The 22768-nt window shown below is 33.9% G+C and overlaps 1 protein-coding gene across 1 annotated transcript in view; it reads left to right on the top strand.

The window, feature by feature from the left end:
- Positions 1-22768, top strand: part of PCLO (piccolo presynaptic cytomatrix protein) — a 364389-nt gene that overhangs the window by 329662 nt on the left and 11959 nt on the right.

Raw genomic sequence — 22768 nt, 5'->3', positions numbered from 1 at the left:
TTTAATATGAATGTTAATTTCTAAGTACTAATACCAAAAGCACTAGGAAATAAGTCACCATTATCCATATGATCTATTAAATTAGAATGACTTTGTCACTTCATTTAACATTCATATTTAACATTTAAGCACTTTGGGGTACTACAAATTTTAAAGGGAAAGAAGAATGAGGATTACAGAATGAAACTTGAAGACTTTCTCTGGGAAAAAATATCTTGAAATTTAAAAAAATGTTTTTGTTTAAAATACTATACAAATAGAAAATCATGAAACCTCATTTAAGTCAATGGCAAGCCTTAAAAATGTGGAACTAAGAGGAAACTAATGGTGTAAAAATCTTTTTATAGAAAAAATAATGACTGAACTAACTTCTAAAGTGAAAACTTAATTTGAAATTAAACTTTGTTTTATTAAATAGTATTATAAATGTATTACAAAATGCAAAAAAATATCCTTTTCTTCCACACATAATCAGTATCTCTAAGGTGCACAATGACTTTTCCTTCGTTTAAAAAAATTTTTTCCTAATGTTTTGATAATATCTGATAGCACTGGTATACATCATGATTTACACTCTCAATAATTTTAACTATTCTAAGTACTTAACACTATTCTAAGTACTTTTCACATATTATCTCATTTAATTCGTACAATTACCTATGAAGGTGCCTGGTTTTACATGAAAAGAAACTGAAGTGCAAACATCACACAAGGTAAGAGCAAGTGATTGAATCCATGAAAATGATGCCAAATCACACGCTATTAAAAAGAATGGTTAATGGCATGGTACCACATGGACATTCGATGAGGAAATAGGAAACCCAGATTTAAGGTTCAAATCTTGTCTTGACTGGTGACCTGATCTTTCTATCTTTAGAAACCTGATCTGAAAAATGCTGGGTCTAAGTGATGCTTAAGTTTCCTAGTGGACTTAAGTAGATATCACATATTTCTGGTTCTACTAAAAATTTTTATTTGAACTCATTCAAAGACTGTGCTTCCTCTACTTGTTGCCATGGTCCCACGGTCCCATCCTCAATCCACCATTCCTTTTACCCATCTTCCCTCTGCATAAACTCATCAACTCTTGTCTATATGTTGATTGCCATCCAAGCTCCCTGGAATTCAGACTCAAATATCCACCAGGCATTTGTGCCCAACCAAGAAAATAGAAACCATATTAAAAATATATGTATTTTAAAAATAGGACATTTATGGCTGGCAATTATTATATACGTATGGAAGATGCTGAGAAACCCAGCAGGGGGTAGGGAGGTAGCAGAAGAAAGCTACTGTCCCTAAAGGCTGGAGGGCAGGGAGAGCTGAAACCAAGATAAGCCTGTCTGCTGGGATCAGCAGGTAAGGAAGAGACACAACAAAAGATAGAAATATATATTGAGATAGACAAGGATGGGGAGAAATATCCCAGTTTCTCCCTTCCTCCCCTTCTCCAGTCTCTGCCAGGGCCTGGTCAAATTAGCTGGAAGCCAACTAACAGGGGAGGCTGGAAAACATGCTAGGGAGCAGCTCTTCTGAAAGCAGGGCAGAGAAAGACCAAAGGTGCATCCAAGGGTACACAGGCATAGGGCTGGTACAATACTTTACCTGGAAATTCCATAGATGCATCAAACTACATACGCCCTGAATTCAGTTTTCCCTCTTTCTCCTCCTATACTTGTCTGTCACTCACAAAATCTGTGCCTATTTATACCGTAATTTTCATCTTGTGTTATTATTGTTCTTTGACTTAAATTTACCTATTTCTGTGCCTGTCTCCTTCATAAGGCTGAACAACTCTCAGACCAGAGCTACGATTTATGCATCTTGGTGTCCCAGCACTTAGCAGAAAGCCTTGCCCATAAAGTTGCTTCAAGAATGTTTAAGTGAATGAATAAACAATATAATCTTATATTAAAGTAATGGCCATTGATTTTCATCTGACTCTATACTTCATGTATACAGAGAAGCAATTCATGGGTGCTTTTTCCCAAAAGTTTTAGCTACTTAACTTCATCTTTCTCTTAACCTTAAAGTTTATAAATAAAATTATTTTAGTATAGATGTTAACATTTGAAAAGAATAGAAATTGTTCATCCTAATGCTACGTTCTTATTTCCTATCAGTCCCACACAAAACATGCTTGTTTTCCAAGAAGAAGTCAGTCATAGGCTACTTTATATTTTATTTAAACTTATGAGTCAATGTGTTTATATTTTAGTGAACTGACCCTTATCAACAGTTAATCTCAGATTAGTTACTGGGCAGAGGGGTGGGAGTTGAGGATGGGAACCATATGGAATATGTAATGTAATGTGAGTCATACCCTTTTGGCAGCAATATTTTGGACAAATTATTTTTGACTGAGTTACTTATGAGATTTTGACAATAAGCAAATTTACAAGTAACACATTTATGTGAAGTTATGAGTAGTTCTATAAGAGATACATAAGAGTTTGCTAATAATATGAAAAAGAAAACTGCAATAAATATTAAACCTTTATAGGAAAGTTATACTTCAAAATGCAGCAGGTATACCCTGGACAAGCTACAGGGATATTCTGGCCTCAGAGAGGCTGCCAGTGGGCTAGCAGTGCCCTGGCTGTATCAGGGTCCCTGCTCCCACATGAACAGTAGCATACCACAGAGAGGGGTATCTCAGTTAGGCCTAGCCACGTGCCAGAGTTAGAAAGCATCCATGTCTAACAACAAACAAAGAAGTACTATGTGAAGTACTGTGATGATTAAAGTCCCAAGTGAAGAAATTTTACTTAGATACCAAGTAAATATACATTATACTTGTAGGAGCTTTAAAATGGAACACAAAATTTCTCCATTTATTTAGTCGAGTCTTCAAAATCTATGAAAAATTTCTTTTTCATTTTCACCTTTCTGTGCTTTTCTGTATTATTTTTCACAGGATGTAGTGTGTACACTTAAAATTAATGCACTAGAAAGTCCCCTCCTTTGAAATAGTATAACAAAAACACAAAACAAATTGGTACTGATTGTATCAAAGGAAATAGCTAAATAAGGAGACAAAACACTTGGTATAGATTCATTTTATAAATCATTTCATTAAGACCTTTTCACTATGCTCTTCATGTAATAAAATTTTCATATCATTAGTAAATTTTAAAAAGAAATCTAAAATAATATTTCAACATAGTTTTCTTTTAAACTATGGTCAGACAACAATATTTACTGAGCAAATACTATGTGCCAAGTACTGTGCTACATACAATGATTAAGACAGACTGCCCTCATGGAGCTTACAATCTAGCGAGAAGAGTAAATGTTAAACATTTATTACAAGTGTGATAAAGAAGATGTGGTACATTATACAATGGAATATTACTCAGCCATAAAAAGGAACAAAACTGAGTTATTTGTAATGAGGTGGATGGACCTAGAGTCTGTCATACAGAGTGAAGTAAGTCAGAAAGAGAAAAACAAATACCATATGCTAACGCATATATATGGAATCTAAAAAAACGGTACTGATGAACCTAGTGGCAGGGCAGGAATAAAGACGCAGACGTAGAGGACAGACTTGAGGACACGGGGTTGGGGGAAAGGGAAGCTGGGATGAAGTGAGAGAGTAGCACTGACATATATACACTACCAGATTTAAAATGGATGGCTAGTGGGAAGCTGCTGCATAGCACAGGGAGATCAGCTCGGTGCTTTGTGTCCGCCTAGAGGGGTGGGATAGGGAGGGTGGGAGGGAGGCTCACGAGGGAGGCGATATGGGGATATATGTACACATATAGCTGATTCACTTTGTTATACAGCAGAAACTAACACACCATTGTAAACCAATTATATTCCAATAAAGATATTTTTTTAAAAAACCTTTATGAACAATTTTACATTAAGAAGAACATATAGGCAGAGGTTGGGGAGAAAATTATCAAATCAGACAGAAATTTATTTGTTCTAAGCAGATAAGAAGAAGATACCAATTTAAAGTGTAAGATTTTGTTTTGTCCCCATAGAAATACGGACTTAACCTTGTGTTGGACTTGAGGTATATGTATGATGTAAATTTTGTCTGGTTTTTTTTTTCTTTTTTTCTTTTTTTTTTTTGCGGTACGCAGGCCTCTCACTGTTGTGGCCTCTCCCGTCGTGGAGCACAGGCTCCGGACGCGCAGGCTCAGCGGCCATGGCTCACGGGCCCAGCCGCTGCACAGCATGTGGGATCTTCCCGGACCGGGGCACGAACCCGTGTCCCCGGCATCGGCAGGCGGACTCTCAACCACTGCGCCACCAGGGAAGCCCGACATGGTATACCTTTATACGCCAGTGTGCACATGACAATTTTTATATGTATGATATTAGACAAGTTACTCATATTCTCTAAGTCTCTGATTCCTAATCTACAAAAGTAAGAATAACAGTAGTATTTTACCTTATCAGTGTATTGCAAGGATTGATGGAAATAACGAGTGTAAGGCGCTTGGCACTGTGGCTGGCACGTAGTCAATAAATGCTAGCGGTTATTGTCCCAGTCATCGCCTGTATCATGTAAGTGAATACTTCAGACCTGATTTTCCCCAAGAGTTTTAAACTCATGTTTTCTGAAATGGTTTCTTTTTCTGCCTTTGGCATTCCACCAGAAAAGATGTTTTCAAGGTCCTACATTTTCCAGTTTGTTTTGAAAAGATGATACATATATTTATTACAGTATTTCAAACTACTCTTCTTCCCAGAATAAATCTGATGTGATCCCTTGTATAGTAATGCCTCCCCTCTATGAAGGATGTCTTTTCTAGACCTTATTATGCTTTACTAAATGGCCTGAGTTTAAAATTCAGTGCTACTGATTTCTAGTCCTGGATTACTGACTGGTAATTTAACATTGAAAGCATATCCTAAGAATTGTCTATTATTGAAACAAAAAATAATTCTGGGTCTTTACTGTGAGACAGATGCATCACTGGAGGTTATTAATTGACCACTAAAAACGAATTAAATGAATTAAATTTCTGGAATAGATCTTGACTGTTTCTTAGCCTTAAGCACACATCAAAGAATTGACATTTGCTAAATTTAAGCCCAGGATATTTTAGACTTTCAGGGATTCATATCTCTAATGGCAGTTTTTAATATTCTTTGAAAATGTCGTCTTTGCCTGGAAGTCCCCAAACTGCTTGTGTTGGGAGTTGGTGCTCTGATTTATTTATGGGAGAGAGGCTTTTGAATCAAGATAAGGACATTAAAACATAGCAAAGGGTAGTGAATGAATATAAACTAAGAATATTCTCTTAGCATAGTTGTAGAAAATTAACAAAACAAGACATATAAATATTACAGATATATAGTTTTACTTTGTTCTAAATGCCTTTACATTATCCAGTTCATTGTCACAAAACAGTAGGGGATATAGACATAGAATAATGATTTTGATTTTAAAGTTATGGAAACAGAGACATAGAACAATGACACCATTCACCCAGAGTCAACTAATTAAACAGTGTGGGTTAAAATCTACAGATATATAATCTAACATCAACTGACTCTTGCCTATTGTACTTTCCAAGATTTTTTAACGTTAATGGTTACAGTGCTATTGCATGAAGAATAAATTTATAAAACTAGCTGCAACTATTCGAAAGAAAACTAACATTGTTAATGATTATGGCCAGTTAACTAAGATTAATATCAATTACATTATAGGTACTATGTAGCTTATAAAACCATTTTAAATCTTGTTCTATCTGATATTAAAAACGTCCATAAAATTACTGTACTCAAAACAGCAAGAGATATAAAGAAGATTCCGATATTCCCATAAACCTAATTAAAATACATTACATACAAAGGAGGAAGGATAAGAATCCATACGATGTCTCAACAGCAATAATAGACACTTAAAAGAGGGTCATGGGTAATGCCCTTGAAATTCCAAGTGGAAGAGAGTATAAACTAAAATTCTATCCACAAACTATCTATTAAGTATAAGGGTTGAATAAAATCATTTTGGGATGTCTAGTTCTCAAAAAATTTTAGGTCTCCATGCTACCTATCTGGAAGTTACTTGAGGGTATGTTCCACCAACATAGAGAGTAAACCACACTCAAACACACACTGACCCCTCCCCCCACCGCACACACACACAACTTGGGAGCCAAGAGACAAGAAGGGTAGAGAAAAGAAGAGTGGGGACATCAATGGTGAAATGAGGAGATTCTAAAGACAGTAGTCATGCAGCAGGCAGAGAGAACACGTGGGAAAATCTGAGCAGATATGGTGAGTTCTAGCTGCAAGTGGATGACGAGTGAGGTGTTAGTGTGGGAAGGAAAAGAGGAATTGACAGGCGTCAGTATCTAGCCAAGTGAAAAATGGTCTTCAGAGGGGTTGAGTACTCTTGGAAATTTTGGGAACAGTTAGGAATAGGTACATAGAAAGCAAAGCAAATTGTAAAACACAGTAATTAATAACTTGAGGATAAAACACAAAAGAAATCTTTGAGATCTCCATGAAATACCCAATGGTCTCAGAAGTGAACAATATTAGTCACATTAATGTAAATTCCAAATATTAGTTTAATCAAGATTAAACTATATGTCATAACTATATGTCAAGGTGGAGGAAGGCTAACTCTTCATCTACCAAAATTTAAATATCAATAAATTAATGAAGGCAATACAAAATTATTCTGAGAAATATGAATATAAAGAACCAAAGAAACATATAAAAAGACTTGACAGTAGATTTTTCTTGGCAATTTTATTAAGGGTTTGGGGAAGTGAAGAGTTGGGCCAAGGGAGAATTGATTTTTGAAAAAGAAGTCATAAAATTATGTAAAATGATTCAACCTTTTGATATATGAGGAAATAAAAAATGAGGGATAATGATCAGTGTTAACAAGTATGAGAAAAAAGTGGCAGTTTGTAATAACTAATTTCCTATTATTACCCTAAATGATTATGAATATCCATTCTCTTAAAGCTTTTTTAGTAATAGTTATTGCAACTAAGTACTCTGTTTAACATACTCATTAAAGATATTCTGATAGCACCAATGCTATACACAAGGAGCTTTTTCACTTTTAAGAAATTTAACTGTAACCAATAACAATAAAATACAAAATCTCTGGGGAAAAAATGCTGTAGAATTCAAACTACCAAGTAGTTTTAACCTTTTTTTCATTTCACTCAAAAGTCAAAATGAATTTTCTAAATGCCCAGCAAGAAATAAATTTCAGAATTTTGGAAAATGCAAAATTCATTGAAGATAATTCATTTTTCTACCATTTAGATTATTAGTTACTTTCTCTAACTGAAACATTCTGACTTATTTTATCCAGAAAGTCATTTGGAAATTTATATAACTTTCTACAGGAAAAAAACCCCTACATTTAAGTAAAAAAGAGTAGAACTGACAAAAAAAAAAAAACCCCACAAAAACAGCACATTTCACAAAAGTAGACCTTGCTCAACCAAGTAACACTTTCCCTAAAGGAACCAATTTTACAGGCAAGAAAGTAACCCAGACATGAGATAATACACTCTGAGGAAAGTCCACACTGCTTTATTAAGTGACTGCTGGTCTCTAAAAAAATCAATATATTCTACTGTTTGCTTTGCGACAATACAATTGTAGAAAAGAAGCATTTGCCTGTTTAAATGTTTTATTTTAAAAATATGCTTTGCTATCTACTCAAGTCATCTTTTGCATCTGAGTATTTTCCTGCACCAAGCAAATGCAGTTTTAGACTGTTATCACAGAAGATGCTTCTTATCCATTAAATAACATACCACTGTGATTCCTGTAATTTACATAACCCTCTGGCGCACAGACAACTATCACTGGTGTATGAAATACTAAGTAGCAGTAACAGGGCTTTACCTTACATATTTTATTGTGACATTGTTGCTATTGAATAAATAAATACATATACATATTATCCATTCTACTTGATGACTCATCCTCTCAAAAAAACCCAGCACATCCTCCTTAACAGCAATAACCACGACAACATTACAACTGATATTTATTTGCTAAACATTTTGCTGGGATCTTTAAAAATTTGGCAGCTCCATTCTCACAATAACCCTCTAAAATAGATATTATAATATTTATGATATTCCCAATGTCTAGCACTGAGACTTCTACAAAATACCCACACAATAAATATTTTTTGAATCAAGACATTAAGACTCCAAGAGACTAAAGGATAAATCAAGCCTAGTAATACACCTGTGAAATTGAAGTGAATATTTACGCAAAAAATATTTCGTAAGATGCTATGGAAAATCCGAACGGACTTTTTGGCCAACCCAAATGTATCAGATTTTAGTGTAGTTTTGTTTTGTAGGGAGTTTTTAAATTACAGATTCTATTTCCCTTCTAGGCTGTATGTTTCTAGAAACTTGTCCATTTCTTCTAGGTTGTCAAATTTGTTGGCATATAATTTGTCATAATCAAGAAAGAGATTTATAGCACAATATTATTTCCATTAAAAATAAATAAATACAAAGTAATACTACATTTTTATAGCTACCTCATTATGTAAATATTTATATAAACAAATATATGGAAGTTGGATTGAAAGGATTGTAGTAAATATACAAGATTGGGTGGCTGCTGTTGGGAGGGTGATGAGTTGAAGTTATTGGGATGAAAGGGAAAACTATAAAGATAATTAAATACTATACAAAGAAGGATCCTGGCAGAGACAATGCTGATTGAGTGCTTGTGGGCTATGAATTGAGGAGTGTGAGCAGCTCAATTCTGGGCAATTGCAGTTAAAAAAAAAGTTGGGAATAGTGTTTTCTGGGAAAGATTCACTGAGAGACAGTTGTGTCAACACTGGAGGAGATGAAAGAGAGCCACGCGGATACCTGGGGGGAGAATTGTCCAGGCAGAACAAAATGTTTTTAAGGAGAAATGAGCCCCACACGTCCAATGAAAAGGGAGCTAGTGTGGCAAGGAAGAGCAGAGGTGAGGAGGTCAGAGGAGGAACAGGAGCCTAGGAGAACACAGCATGAACTTTGCCTCCTATTGAAAGTGGTGTGGGACATTGTTGGAGGGTTTTGAGCCAAGGAATGCAACAGTCTGACTTAAGTTTTAAAAGATTCATCCCAACTACTCTTTTGAGACTATTCTGCAGGGAAGAAAAGCAGAAGAAGGAAGAACTGTTGGGTGTTTATTGCACTTATCCAGGGAACAGATGATGATGTCTCAGACCAGGTTTAGGGTCCAGTGTAGTGAGAAGTGCTTAGATGATACATATATACATAGTAATCGTATTAAAATATAATCATCAAATTAATAATGATTACTTTGGGGATGTGGGAGAAGGACGCAGTTGGGGAAGGGTTCCATAATTGGCTTCATCTGAATTTATGTTTTATTTCTTAAGCTGACCTGTCATTACATGAGTGCTTACTACATATTATTTATACTCCATTAAAACTACCTAAAGTATTTTAAATTTTTAGAAAACAATATTGAGTAATTTTGACATTTATTTGTTCATTACATCCAGGATGCAATTTTTTAACATGATATTTCCTCAACTATACCTATATAAGGCAGTATCTTTCGCTGTTGAGAGACAGATAACAACACAAACTAACTTAAAAGAAAAGAATGTTTATAGGTTGCTATAATTGAGAAGTTCATAGCTGGAAATAGCCTCAGGAAATACCAGCCTCCAGCCTGTTCTAGATTCTCAACTCTTTTCTCAGTTTTCCCTGCAAGTTAACCTTGTACTCAGGCTGTTCCATGAGGCCAGGGACAGAGCTCCCAGGTGTTCTGGGACCCACTTTTAAGCTCTTGACTGAAGGGAAAGAGAGAATATGTCTCAAATATCCTAAGTGAAGCACTCTACTTTTTCCTACGTGGCTCAGATGCCCACCTCTGGAACAATCACTCTGGCAAAGAAAATGAAATATGGTGGTTTTCAACCTAACAGACCCATTTGGATTTGGGGGCAGACCTTCCCAGTGTAGTGGTAGAAGAAGACAAGGGATACTGGAAAGATAAAATAAGAGATTTATGTTAGAATATATCTGCGTATACTTTCAAAAATGTACTGAAATCCATGAATCTGAATGGAGCAGTCAGGGATATGGCAAAACAAACACACACAAAAACCTCTTAAATAGATGCTAGAAAAATTTCTACTAAGTATTAAAGGGAATTTTTTTAAATAAAGAATGTAACTAATAGGAATAATAATAAAAATAAGTATCGTAACTACTTATTACATAGAAACTGTAGAAGAGTTTTGCTTGGAATGAAATACAGAACAGAGCGAGGGCTAGAATAAATTTCTGAAATGTGTTTTGATATTCTATAATAACGTGAAAAAAGTTTCAAAATTCATCAAGTATTAATGGATAATTCATTTAGCATATCATTTCCAATGTGGCATGGGGACTATTTCCAGAAATTCAACATTTTACTCTTTTTTATTTTGGCTTCTTCTGGCTAAACATATATCACCACAATAGATTTACAATCTTGGATGCACTACTGCATTATCAGTCCTCTTAAAACTGACATAGGGCTTCCCTGGTGGCGCAGTGGTTAAGAATCCGCCTGCCAATGCAGGTGACATGGGTTCGAGCCCTGGTCTGGGAAGATCCCACATGCCACGGAGCAACTAAGCTCGTGCGCCGCAACTACTGAGCCTGTGCTCTAGAGCCCGCGAGCCGCAGCTACTGAGCCCATGTGCCACAACTACTGAAACCATGCTCCGCAACAAGAGAAGCCACTGCAATAAGAAGCCCGCACACTGCAACAAAAAGTAGCCCCCACTCGCCGCAACTAGAGAAAACCTGCGTGCAGCAACGAAGACCCAATGCAGCCAAAAATAAATAAAAATAAAATACATCAATTTATTTTGAAAAAGATAATATTATTTGGGTAAATTTCAATTAAAAATTTACAGGTCATTGCCTTTCTTTTCAAAGCGCTGATTATTTAATTTTTAAAATATTTATTGGTGTTTTGATTATTTAAAAATAATTTACTCTTCTTTTTCAGAAAACTTACTCATGTCAATCCACTATTGATGAAGCATTTTTATGTGAGTCTGATTTCAAGGATTATTTTACTGTGAGCTAAAGTGACATGCCAATCTTTGCAATACCTAGTAGTATATTCTCAATATACTTTGGCCAGTCTAAAATCATGGTTCATCCATTTCCTATAATTTCAACCTTTAAAAAAGAAACCAAAGAAAGTCTAATTTACTAATTTGGGGGATAATAATGCCAAGTGCTTTTGTACCAGATACTATCTTTGTCATTTGAGGAAAATGATTGACTTATGAGGACTTAAAAGAGAGCTAATATTAACTACTTATTCAGAGTATCACTGTGTAAACTGAGTATAGAGAGAATATAGGAGGCTTTTATTTTGCTGTTGAAGCACTTGGGGAAATGATAGCTATTTTTGATTAGAAAAGGGCTTAGCTTCAGTCAATCAGAAATAGTAAAATTGGTAGCAGGTTTTCAGAAGTGGTGGCAAGCAGTAGCAATTAGTCCATAGAACATTCTATTTTTTGTTCTTTGAAGGTAGGTGACTAAATTCTCTACTTAATAATTTCAACTTTAATAGTAATTGTGTTTGTATTTATCAGGAGTATCAATGATCTTGCATGCTTCATTTACTAGGAAGCCTGAGGTCAGTGCTGCTCATGTATGTAAGATGAGTAAAGCCCAGTTCCAGGAGGCACTGTTCACCTAAACCAATTAGTGATTGGTACACTCTGGAGGTATCAGTGTGAAGTTCCTGCCAGAAGGATAGGGTACGATATACTGCCTGGACTTGGGGATCAAAATGATTTGGGGTTTATAAAAATTGGATAATAAGAAATGATTTCCATTATAGTAAAGAGGAAATGTAAACAACTTAAATCTGTCAAGAGCTTAAACATGCTGAGCACTATGTTAGCTAATTTGATTTTTGTGAGAACCCTGTGGTGTAAAATCCTTTTCTCTCTGACCCATATTATTGTGTCTGGAAGGTAGACGTGATGCCTGGATATGTAGCATGCATCTTGCAACCATTAGACAAAAAGGGCAAAAAAACCAAGTACTAAAAACGACACAGTAGAAAGAAAGAAAGAACTTGGGTGCCTGCCTCATTACTGAAATGACAAACCTGTGCTAATCTCTGGATTTCTTTTATATTAAGAAATGAATCCCTATTTGTTTAATCATTCTAAGTAAGTTTTTCTGTTACTTACAGATGAAAGCATTCCTTAAGGAGGCAGAAGGAAAACAATACAGAAAAGTGCAGTTTTAAAACAAAGGAGTTAAACAGAAAGTAAAATTAATTCCAAATTACTTCTAACTTGTTGATGTATTAAAATCACCTAATGAAAAGAGAAATTTCATCCAAGTAGTTAAACACATCTAGCTGCCTGCTATTTACAGAAAATTTACCTAAAGTAAAAGTCTCACAGATGAGTTGAAAATAAAAGAAGTGGAAATATATACATCACACAATTATTATTCAAAATAAAGCTGGTGAAATGGTATCAGAGTCAGAAAAAATAGAAAAATCAAGGCAGGAAATAATGGCCTTCTTATTTCACCTATAATGACCACTTCAAAAACAGTATTTAAAAAGAGAAACTCTTCACAGTAGAGATAAAGTCTAAGATTCCAGGAGATAAATCTAACAAAATACTCACACTTTTATGAGAAAATTGCAAAATACTGTTGAAATTCCAAAAAGAAGGCTTGAATGAATAGGCATATAGAGCATGTCATAAAGATTAATATCATAAAGATTGCAATTGTTTCCCACTTAATATGGGAATACCATGAAAGTTCAATTAAATAACTAAAAGTTTGTAGTGAAATTTTGAAAGCTGACCCTGAAATTTATATAAAGGAAGTAAAGGCTAAGAAATTTTGAATAAAAATGATAAAGTAGGGTTATTCCTAGTTATCAAGATTAATTAGAGAGTTATAGTATACAAAATACTGTGGTACAGCACATGTATTATCTAGTAGAACAATGAAACAGAGCAGATGGACCAGAAAATATTTTCCTGTATATGAAACCTTAATTTATAACAAAACTTGCATTGCAAATAAAGAAATGATTAAAGAAAATTTGGCTGCCTGCAAAAAAAAATAAATTCCTACTACCTCACACTGTAAAAAAGCAATAAAGAGTAACTGAGGATGTTTTGAGTACCTAAAGTGAAAAACTTTTAGAAGAAAATAGAGACTTTCTTCCTAATGGCAAAACATGAAAGAACTGTTAAAAAACAAACAAAAAAACAAAACTATTTAAACACAAAACCAAAACTGTAGTGTAAAAAACTAACAAATTTGACCACATTGCAATTAAAATAAAACTTTTGTTCAAAAAATTATAACATAAACAAAAACAATATGAAGACTGAAAGTAGATATTTGTTATGCATATAAAAGAAATGGATCAGGATTCAGTATGTGTGTGTATGTATATATTATTTTTCTAAAAGTCCTTTAAAAAAATTCAGAATTTGCAGAAGTGTGACAAAATTATTATAGTGCTGATAGAAAAGCAGTACCTAAATTGTTAGTATAAACTGTTTCGAGACTAATTTGACAGTAACAACTAAATTTGAAAATTTGCATTATGTTTGATTAATCATTGGCTAATGATTCCAACATATCCTAAATATTCTACTATATTCTAGCTAAATTCTTTTATCCATGTGTGAAGAGTTGTGTAAAAAATGTTTATTTTAGCTTTGTTTATAATAATGTAAATTGGAAAACTATCTTTATGACAGATTAATACATAATTTTAATATATTCACTAATATAATAAATTAAACTACATGGATGAAGAAAAATCATTTGATTTACATTAAACATCTGTTTTTGATGACAGTTCCTAGCAAATTAGGAAAGGTAGGGCCTTTCCTTAATTTTGTAAAGATTATATTAAAAATTATTTTACTTATAGGTGAAATTTTGGCACATGCCTTTTAAGATCAGGATTGACAAGGATGTCTACTATTAATATTTGATGTAGCATTGGTCTCGGTTAATATATAGGGAAAGAAAATTGAGTAAGAGGTACAGTGATTGGAAGGGAAAGAATAAAACAAATTATTTGTATACAATTTGAATATGTATGCAGAAAATCTGATGGAATCAACAGATAAATGTTAGAACTAATAAGAATTACTCTAGATCACCAATAATTAATCATAAATACACAATAGCAACAAAGCAACAAAAATAATAATATCACTCATAATATCAAAACTAAACAGTATCTTAGGTTTAACTTGTACAATAACCAAGATATCCATGGCAACTTTTAGACTCTATTAAAGGGCATAAAAGGAAATCTGAATAAATGTAGACTCATTCTGTGTTTTGTAGTGAAACAATTTAAATATAAAAATATAAATCTAATAAAATTCTGATTAAATTACCAGCTAGATATTTTTGAGGAACTCAATATAATTATTCGAACATTCATATGAAATAATAGAGAACTTTCAACATCCAAGTCAACTTTGAAAAGGAGCAAAGAAAGTTTTGGTGTTCATTAGTGTTGCTCACTAATTATTTCTGTTTCTCTGACTCCCAGACTGTTTGGCTCCTTTGTTACACAGTTGACCCTTTGACTAGTTCTAGCCAATGAGTCATGGATGGTCAAGATGTGTGCCATTTTTGGACTGAACATTTAACTGCTGGTGTGAGACTTGTAGAATTCTCTTTTCCTCCAGACGTGGCAGTCAGCAAGGGGGAAAATAGTGACTCCCCATCAGCCTGAGATGGTGTGACTAAACAGAGCAGAGACCCTGCCAACCTTTATTGGATATGTACAGTGAGAAAGAATAAAATCTTTCAGTTTTTTTAAATTAACTTTTTTTATTGACGTATTGTTGATTTATAGTGTTTTAGTTTCAGGTGTACAGCAAATTGAATATATGTACATATATATATATATATATATATATATATATATATATATATATATATTTTTTTTTATTTTTTTCCATGATAGGTTATCACAAGATATTGAATATAGTTCCCTGTGCTATACAGTACATCCTTGTTGGTTATCTATTTTATATATAGTAGTGTGTATCTGTTAATCCCAAACTCCTAATTTATCCCTTCCCCTACCCCTTTCCTCTTTGGTAACCATAAGTTTGTTTTCTATGTCTGTGAGTCTTTTTCTGTTTTGTAAATAAGTTCATTTGTATTTTATTTTTAGATTCCACATGTAAGTGATATTATATGATATTTGTCTTCCTCTGACTTACTTCACTTAGTATGATAATCTCTTTTGGTAGTGTTTCTTACTACAGCAGAATCTAATCTATCCTGACTGAAACAAGGGTGAGGTTACCCTGCAAGGTGTTAAAACATAAAGACAAAAGAGTCTGGTACTTGTGCAAGATGAAAGGAAAAATGACATAGAATACAAAGCATAGATATAGACCCAGGAATATATGGGAACTCAAAGTGGCACCACAAATCAAAGGGGACTGTTTCATAGATGGAATTGGGAGAATGTCTTCCTATAGAGAAAAAGCAAACAAACAAAACAAAACAAACCCTGGATTACTGTCTGACTTTATATGCAACAGGGGATGTCCTGCGAAGCCCTAGTGGGAAGCAGGTAACACATTCAAAGGGGAAATATCGAAGAATTTAATGACCATTTACAAGGTGGGGAAGGTTAAAGGAGCTAACAAGGAAAGGTGATGCGTATTAAGGACCAGCCACAACAAAAAGCCATTCCTACCCTGGGTCTAATGAAGCATGGGGAGGGAAGCTATTGCTAGAACCTAGCAAGATATACAGCCACAGTACAGGAGATCGCAGACAGGAGTGGTAGCCTTTGTAACAAGGCACAGCCACTGCAAAACTAGCTGACAGAGAGGATGGAGACAAAGAAGACAAAAAATAGCCCAGCCTCTCTCCTCCTACCCTCACATCTCCTTCTGGCTCTTCATTTCTAAAACCCCACAGAAGTCATATAAGGTAAGGGCAACCCGGTGATGAAGTGCAAGTGAGTGTTCTTCTTGGGGCAAAACAGGTAAGACTGATGAAGAGGGGAACTGGAGCAGCAAATATATACACATACAGTCCAAGTGGGCTGAGAATACAAAACTGAGGTAGAATTATAGTGTTCTCTTTTATCTAGCATGGCAGTTAAGGACAAGGAAGACAAAGTGATTGCTGCAAAAATTGTATTGAGGAATTGAGGAATGGTTTTATAGAATGGAACAAATATTGCATTAGTAGTAAGTGAAAAACTGGAGAATTGGTTAAAACTGAGAGGAAGATCAAAAGTACTGTATGTTAAGAGTGGTAGAATTAATCTAAGCACAAAGAAATCAAAATGATATAAGTAACCTAGTGGGCCAATGGAAACATATGACTCATAATCTATTTAACCCTCATTCGGGTGGTTTTCTCAGGTTTATTCAGAGGTTACCTGACTGCCTGATCACGAGAAACTGGGGATTATTCTACAGTGGATCGGTAGCTTCACTCTTACAGAGACAAACTTTTTTATTTTTCACAAGAACTTCTAGTTTCCCTAATATTATACTATTACCTGATTTTATTTTCAAAAATCATTACATGATGATGCTAAGGTTTCTCTGTAAAAAGAGAATATGTGTAGACCCATCACTTCTCCTGGGTGGGTAATCTTCCTGGTTTTAGACCAGAGGTCAAGAAGTTTAGATGGGAGGTCTAGTCAATGCCTTGTGAACTCAGGAAACTAGCCTTGTCTTCTTAAACTTGACGCTTCTCTGGAAAAGAACATTACTGCCCTCTTGTTATATCATACAAGCTCTCCCATTTCACTCATTTTAGGATTTGTTTTCCTGACACATCTGAGGGGTATTTCATAACTGCAAATATTTAAAATATAATGTCCTTTTAGGTTTTCAATTTTTATTCTCTAGCAGCGGATGTTGTTTTGTTTTTGTGAGGATTTGGGGGGTTTTTTTAGGTCTCATACAAGATAATGGATGGGAGGCTTTAATTAAAAGTTTTTTTTTTTTAAAGAGCTGTGGTTATTTTCAGTCACAGCAAAATGAATGCTAAGAATCATGTACCAAAAGGACAAAAGATGCCAAAAACACTGAAGATCAATCAGAAAAATCTATTTTTTCCTTCTAAAATGATGTTCTTTCTGGCTTTGTCTCAGAAAGAAAGGCTTTCTTTATGTAAGAAGAGATAGAGAATGTTCAGGCCTGGCCTACTTTCACAAAACTCTTAAATCATATTACACCCAAATGCCTGCCTTATTGTATAAAATATCTCCTTGAATCTGGGTTATTTCAAATAAGGGCCTTAATGAAAGCTTATAGAACTCTTTTGCCTTGCAAACAAAACTTAATGAAAACATAACAAAATGCCTTCTCCTTCGACTCCATTCAGCCCTGAGACATGACCATGTACTAGGATGTCTCCCCATGGCTTTGAATAACAGAGGCTTGTATATGCACGTAAACAGAGAATGCAATTAATAAACTGACAAAAAAGCATTTATTTGGGGTGAAAACCACAGATTTGAAAAAAGATTCCAAAATATCTCCAGATCTATGGTCTCAGCTTAGTTTAATGGGAAGAGCATGGGCTTTTAAGTCAAGCCTTATCAATCACTTTCCTAAGAGCTAAATGAAAATGATACCTCATTTGTCGGTTTGCTGTAAATATTAGAGAAAGTTTTACAGATTCATTCATTAAATATCTAATATATTCTAGGTGTCTTTTCTGTGGGCTAAAAAGACCAGGATAAATAAGGAACAGTCTTTACACTTTAAAGGCTGTAGTAGTCTACATACATAATGTTCCTGGAATAGGAGAGTTGTTTAAGAAATTGAATGCATTGTGGATACCATTCAAGTATACTGTAATTCCCTACATGCAGCAAATCAAGAAGTATATGATCACAAACTAATGCTTTGGAAAGGGAATGGGTGAGCATTTGCTCCTGTCTGTACCTGGTCTTTCCAGCACAACTTCCCTACAAAACCTGAAATTTACGCCCCCCAACATAGGCATGCTCACAAGCATATACATGAATTTGGCACATAATCACTGTTACATAATAGATAATCAAAATTTTGGCAATAACCTTCGGGTGTCTTGCTGGAAGCATCTAATCTAGCTATGTGACTTTTGGCAGATTAATCAACCTGAACTTTAGAGTCTCTTTTCTTGAAAGTGAAGTTAGTCATACCTCTGTCTATTTCAAATGGTTTAGGAAAAATTGAGATGATATGACTGATGTTTACATGTTATTTTATTTTTTTGTTTGTTTTTTAGTTGACGTATTGTTTATTTGCCATGTTGTGTTAATTTCTGCTGTAAAGCAAAGTAACTCAGTTATACATATATATATTATATATATATATAAAACTCAGTTATAATGTGTATACATATACACTTTCTTTTTTATATATTCTTTTCCATTATGGTTTACCATAGGATATTAAATACAGTTCTCTGTGCTATACATATGTTATTTTAAAATTTATTTAATCTGTATTCTTTATACATAATATTATAGTAATATTTATTCACTTGGTTACAGATGAATATATACTTAAACTGTTAGAGAGTGGAAAACTACATTTTGTGAAATATATTTGGGATGAGGATTCATTTATTTTGAAAACCAAATACATTGAATTGTCCTATAAAGGAATTACTTATATCTAATTGCAAAGCATTTCACATATCCTGTCTTGGGAATTCTCTAACACTTTATTAATGGTATGTTTTAGTAAAAAGTGCTGGACCCAAGCATTTACAGTCGTCTGTTATATACAAAGGTAGCAAAGAAGTCAGATAATGGAGTTGGCTGCGTGGTGTCATTCTCATTGTATGAGCAAGCTGATTTATGGAGAGTCAACTTCAGGAGATCTTACAGTAGGAGTACTTGGAATAGAATTTAATACAATATAGAATGAAGAAATTAGTTTCATTTTTGCTTCCTCCTTTCAAACATTAAATTACTAGCATAAACCTTTAAAAACTAATTTTTCACTCCTTCTATTCAATCCTGCATATAAAGTGTTCTATACAGGTAAGAACCTTTGTCCAGAAAACATGTTTCTGAGAACTAAGTTTAAAACATATCAATGACTTGAATACAGCCGCTAGAAAACAACAATATACTAGGAGATGAAATTCAATACAAATAGGATTACCAGACTTGTTAAGAGATCTAGTAGCTTTCCCTGCTACTCAAGGACATGGTGTAAAGAAAAAGGAAGTACCAATTTTAGATAATTATTGAGTACCACCATCAAATTAGTGAGTACCACTTTGAACTTTTGGAAGAGAGAGAGAGAATTTCAGCATGGAAGGTAAAATTTATTATAGGCTGTAGGGTAGGGTTGATACACATGGTTGCAAATTATAGAGAGACTGTTGAATAGAACAAGCTATCGTTAGCTCACTTCCTTTCTCTGAAAGGCTCAGTGAAGTAGAAGAAGACCTTTAATTAAAGAAATTTCCATTTAAAAAGTCTTGATTTATATGGATATATCAAGACATTTTTTGTTTTTTTGTTTACTTTGAATAGATTGAGCAATTGACCTAATGCTATAGAAACGCTTGCTAGGTGTAAACTGTCAATTACTTCTAGAACTGATCTTCCATTGCATCAAATGTTGAGACGTAAAAAAGAATTAATGCTTATTGAATAATTACCATTTTAGACATTCCGCTAACAATTTGCCATTGTTGTGCTAGCTTTTTTTTAGAGGATCATCACTTAGACTAAAACTGATAGAGTAGAAATAATTGAAATGAAGGAAAATACAACTATACATCACTACTTTGGCTATTAACAGGTATTAGCACATTATTAAGACTTTCTATAATGAGAAGGTTTAGAATACCTGAGTAAACAGACAAAATTATCTAGGATAGAAGATGCTTAGTAGAGGGTCAGGACTAAATAATATTTAGATAATATCAGAAAATGTCTAAAAATTTATTCTGTAAAGTTGACAGATATAATAAATGGTCTGTAAATAATCGTATTACATATTTTCACTTTACAATATGAGGAAATACAAAACAGATATTTAATGACAGGCCTGCCATCTCACAAGGCTAGAAGCCAGAATTCCTGGTTTTTAATCCATCTAAATTCTATATTGAACTTTTCTTAGACTTGGAATGAGTGATAGGAGCTAGGTAACAAATTATGAGGTGATAGACTGTCAGAGCTAAACATGCGTCTTACCTAAAACCAGTTCAGACTGTATTAGCTAGCACCAGTGACCTGCAACATTGCTATGTAGTATTTATTAACGAAAATTTGCAAATGCAAAGAAATCTAAGTGTTGAGAATTGTACTTGCTCTGTTTTTTTCCTTACACAGACTTTCCTTTTACAAAGTAACATTCTTTGCTTCTTTACTTTTCCACATTTTATTCACCTCCAGCTCATTAAACATTTGCTCTAAAGAGACTTTTGCTGGAAATGGTCTTGCATTGGCAAAAGTTGCAATATAATATGCTTACAATTTTGGGAAAATGTAAACCTCAATTTGTACTCCATCCAGTTAAGTGTTAAAAATACCAATAATGCAAATAAAAAAGAAATATTTTCTTAATCAATAGACACTTCTTTTACTTTGTGTGTCTAAGTCAATTCCATATAGACTCTCATATAATTATGAATATTTCAGAAAGTATTTATTGCTGGTTTTTGTTCTTTAATATAAATATTCTGTATAATCGATCTAATGTATAAAGGTAGACGATAACTTCTAGCTATTGTTTAACCAACTAAAATAATTGTTTGCTATGCCTTCCCTGCTTTCTAAAGTCCTATGTCTGGGTAAAATAAAATAGCAAAATAGCCCCTGAAAAATCCTTTCATTCTGATAATATTTTTAAAAAATATTTTTAAATGAATATTTCCATGAATGAGCCAGTGTTCTACAAATATTATTCATAAGAAAATATAAGGTGTTCATGAGAGAACAGAGCCCTATGCTTAAAATAAGAAGATCTAGAGTAAAGTTCTGCCTAGGATGCTTAACAATTTGGCAAGTTACTTAACACATGCAAGCCACTATTTTCTCATCTGTAAAATGGGGATTTTACCAACTTTATTTCCTGTGAAATAATGATTGTGTTCTGTTAATTGCAATTTTTTCTTAAAATATACTTTACTAAAAATATAAAGTAGTTGGAGATATAGATCTAGGTATGTGTATAAATGTTGCTTACAGATACAACATACACATTTTTTCAAAGATAAAATATATGTAAACTTTTTTAAGAAAACAAAAAAGTGGAAAGAACACTGCATATCTTAAAGGAGAATAAAGCACTGGAGAGTGTGAAAAAAGAAAGCTGTGCAAGATAAAAGTAAGCCAGTTTTACAGTTCCGCTTACTTGGAGCACTTCAGCCAGCTAAAGAGAGGGGCACATACAATTTTGTCAAAATAGAATTAAATTAGTCCTGTTCTCTGTCAAAAAATAATTATATTGTTTTTAAATTTAACAAAAAAAGAATATAACATTGTAAAAATAAAGGAATAACTTAATTTCAATAACTATTTTAGTCATGTAAAATATTTCAATAAATATTTTAGCCATAGTTTATAAAAGATCTCAGTAAGTTTAAGAAACAAAATTGAAAATATTAAGAGGTTGAGTAATTATGTTTTTTAATACTCTATTTCAAATTTAAATTTTATTGATTAACTCTCCGCTTAAAGGAAATCAACACTCATCCACTTTCTTCCACTTTCCTCTTCCATTGTTTTATTGGTGGCCTGGATTTCATCTTCAGATTTTCCCTTCATTCCCTCTTCCCTCCCTCTCTCCCCCTCTCTCTCCTCTCTTTTTCTTTCCCTCATTACTATAGCCTCTATATCCTTGACATAGTCTTTTTAAAATATTTTAGGAAGGCTGTTTCTTTTATACACAAATGTACTCTTTCAGAGGACTTTTTTTTCCCCCCTGGATTTTTAAAGAATGTTTTCTGTATCCTTGAAGTAGCTTAAGCTGGATATATCAGTGTACCAACTTATCACTTCAGTGAGTATAGGATGATCTTTTGGTCCAGAGATTCACTCTACTGTTATTTCAGAGAAATATCTTTATATTTTAAATAGATGTTATTTTCTATTCTCTTGAATTTACTTTTTCTGAGCAATAAGTTATATTGGATCATATTTTTCAGTTCTAATATATCTGCCATTGTTCTGTAACTTCTTTATTTTTCTCTCTGTATCATCCTAAGCCTTCTTCCCTCTGTGTCAATAATACTGATTTCTATCTTATTTAATTTTGCTCCCAGGATGTTTCTAATTCATTAACAGCTTTCAAATGGGATTATTTGTGTTTTAGCTCTGTTATCTCCATTTTCACCCCACCTATTATTTTGTCATCTCATTTTTGAACTATGCCCTGTATATATCCATCATCTCTTCTTCTTTCTATTCTATTCTATTTTTTTTTTTTTTTGTACGCGGGTTTCTCACTGCTGTGGCCTCTCCCGTTGCGGAGCACAGGCTCTGGAGGCTCAGGCTCAGCGGCCATGGCTCACGGGCCCAGCCCCTCCGCGGCATGTGGGATCCTCCCAGACCAGGGCACGAGACCGGGGCACGAACCCGTGTCCCCTGCATCGGCAGGCAGACTCTCAACCACTGCGCCACCAGGGAAGCCCCAATTCTTTTTTTTTTAAATTGAAGTATAGTTGATATACAATGTCGTGTTAGTTTCTGGTGTACAGAAAAGTGATTCAGTTATATATATATATATATATATATATATATATATATATAT

The sequence above is a fragment of the Monodon monoceros genome, unplaced genomic scaffold, assembly GCF_005190385.1.
Source record: "Monodon monoceros isolate NGI ecotype Baffin Bay Population unplaced genomic scaffold, NGI_Narwhal_1 Super_Scaffold_2, whole genome shotgun sequence".
In the NCBI taxonomy this organism is placed as follows: Eukaryota; Metazoa; Chordata; class Mammalia; order Artiodactyla; family Monodontidae; genus Monodon; species Monodon monoceros.
Note: the sequence above shows the minus strand (reverse complement) of the source record. Positions and strands in the feature narration are given on the sequence as shown.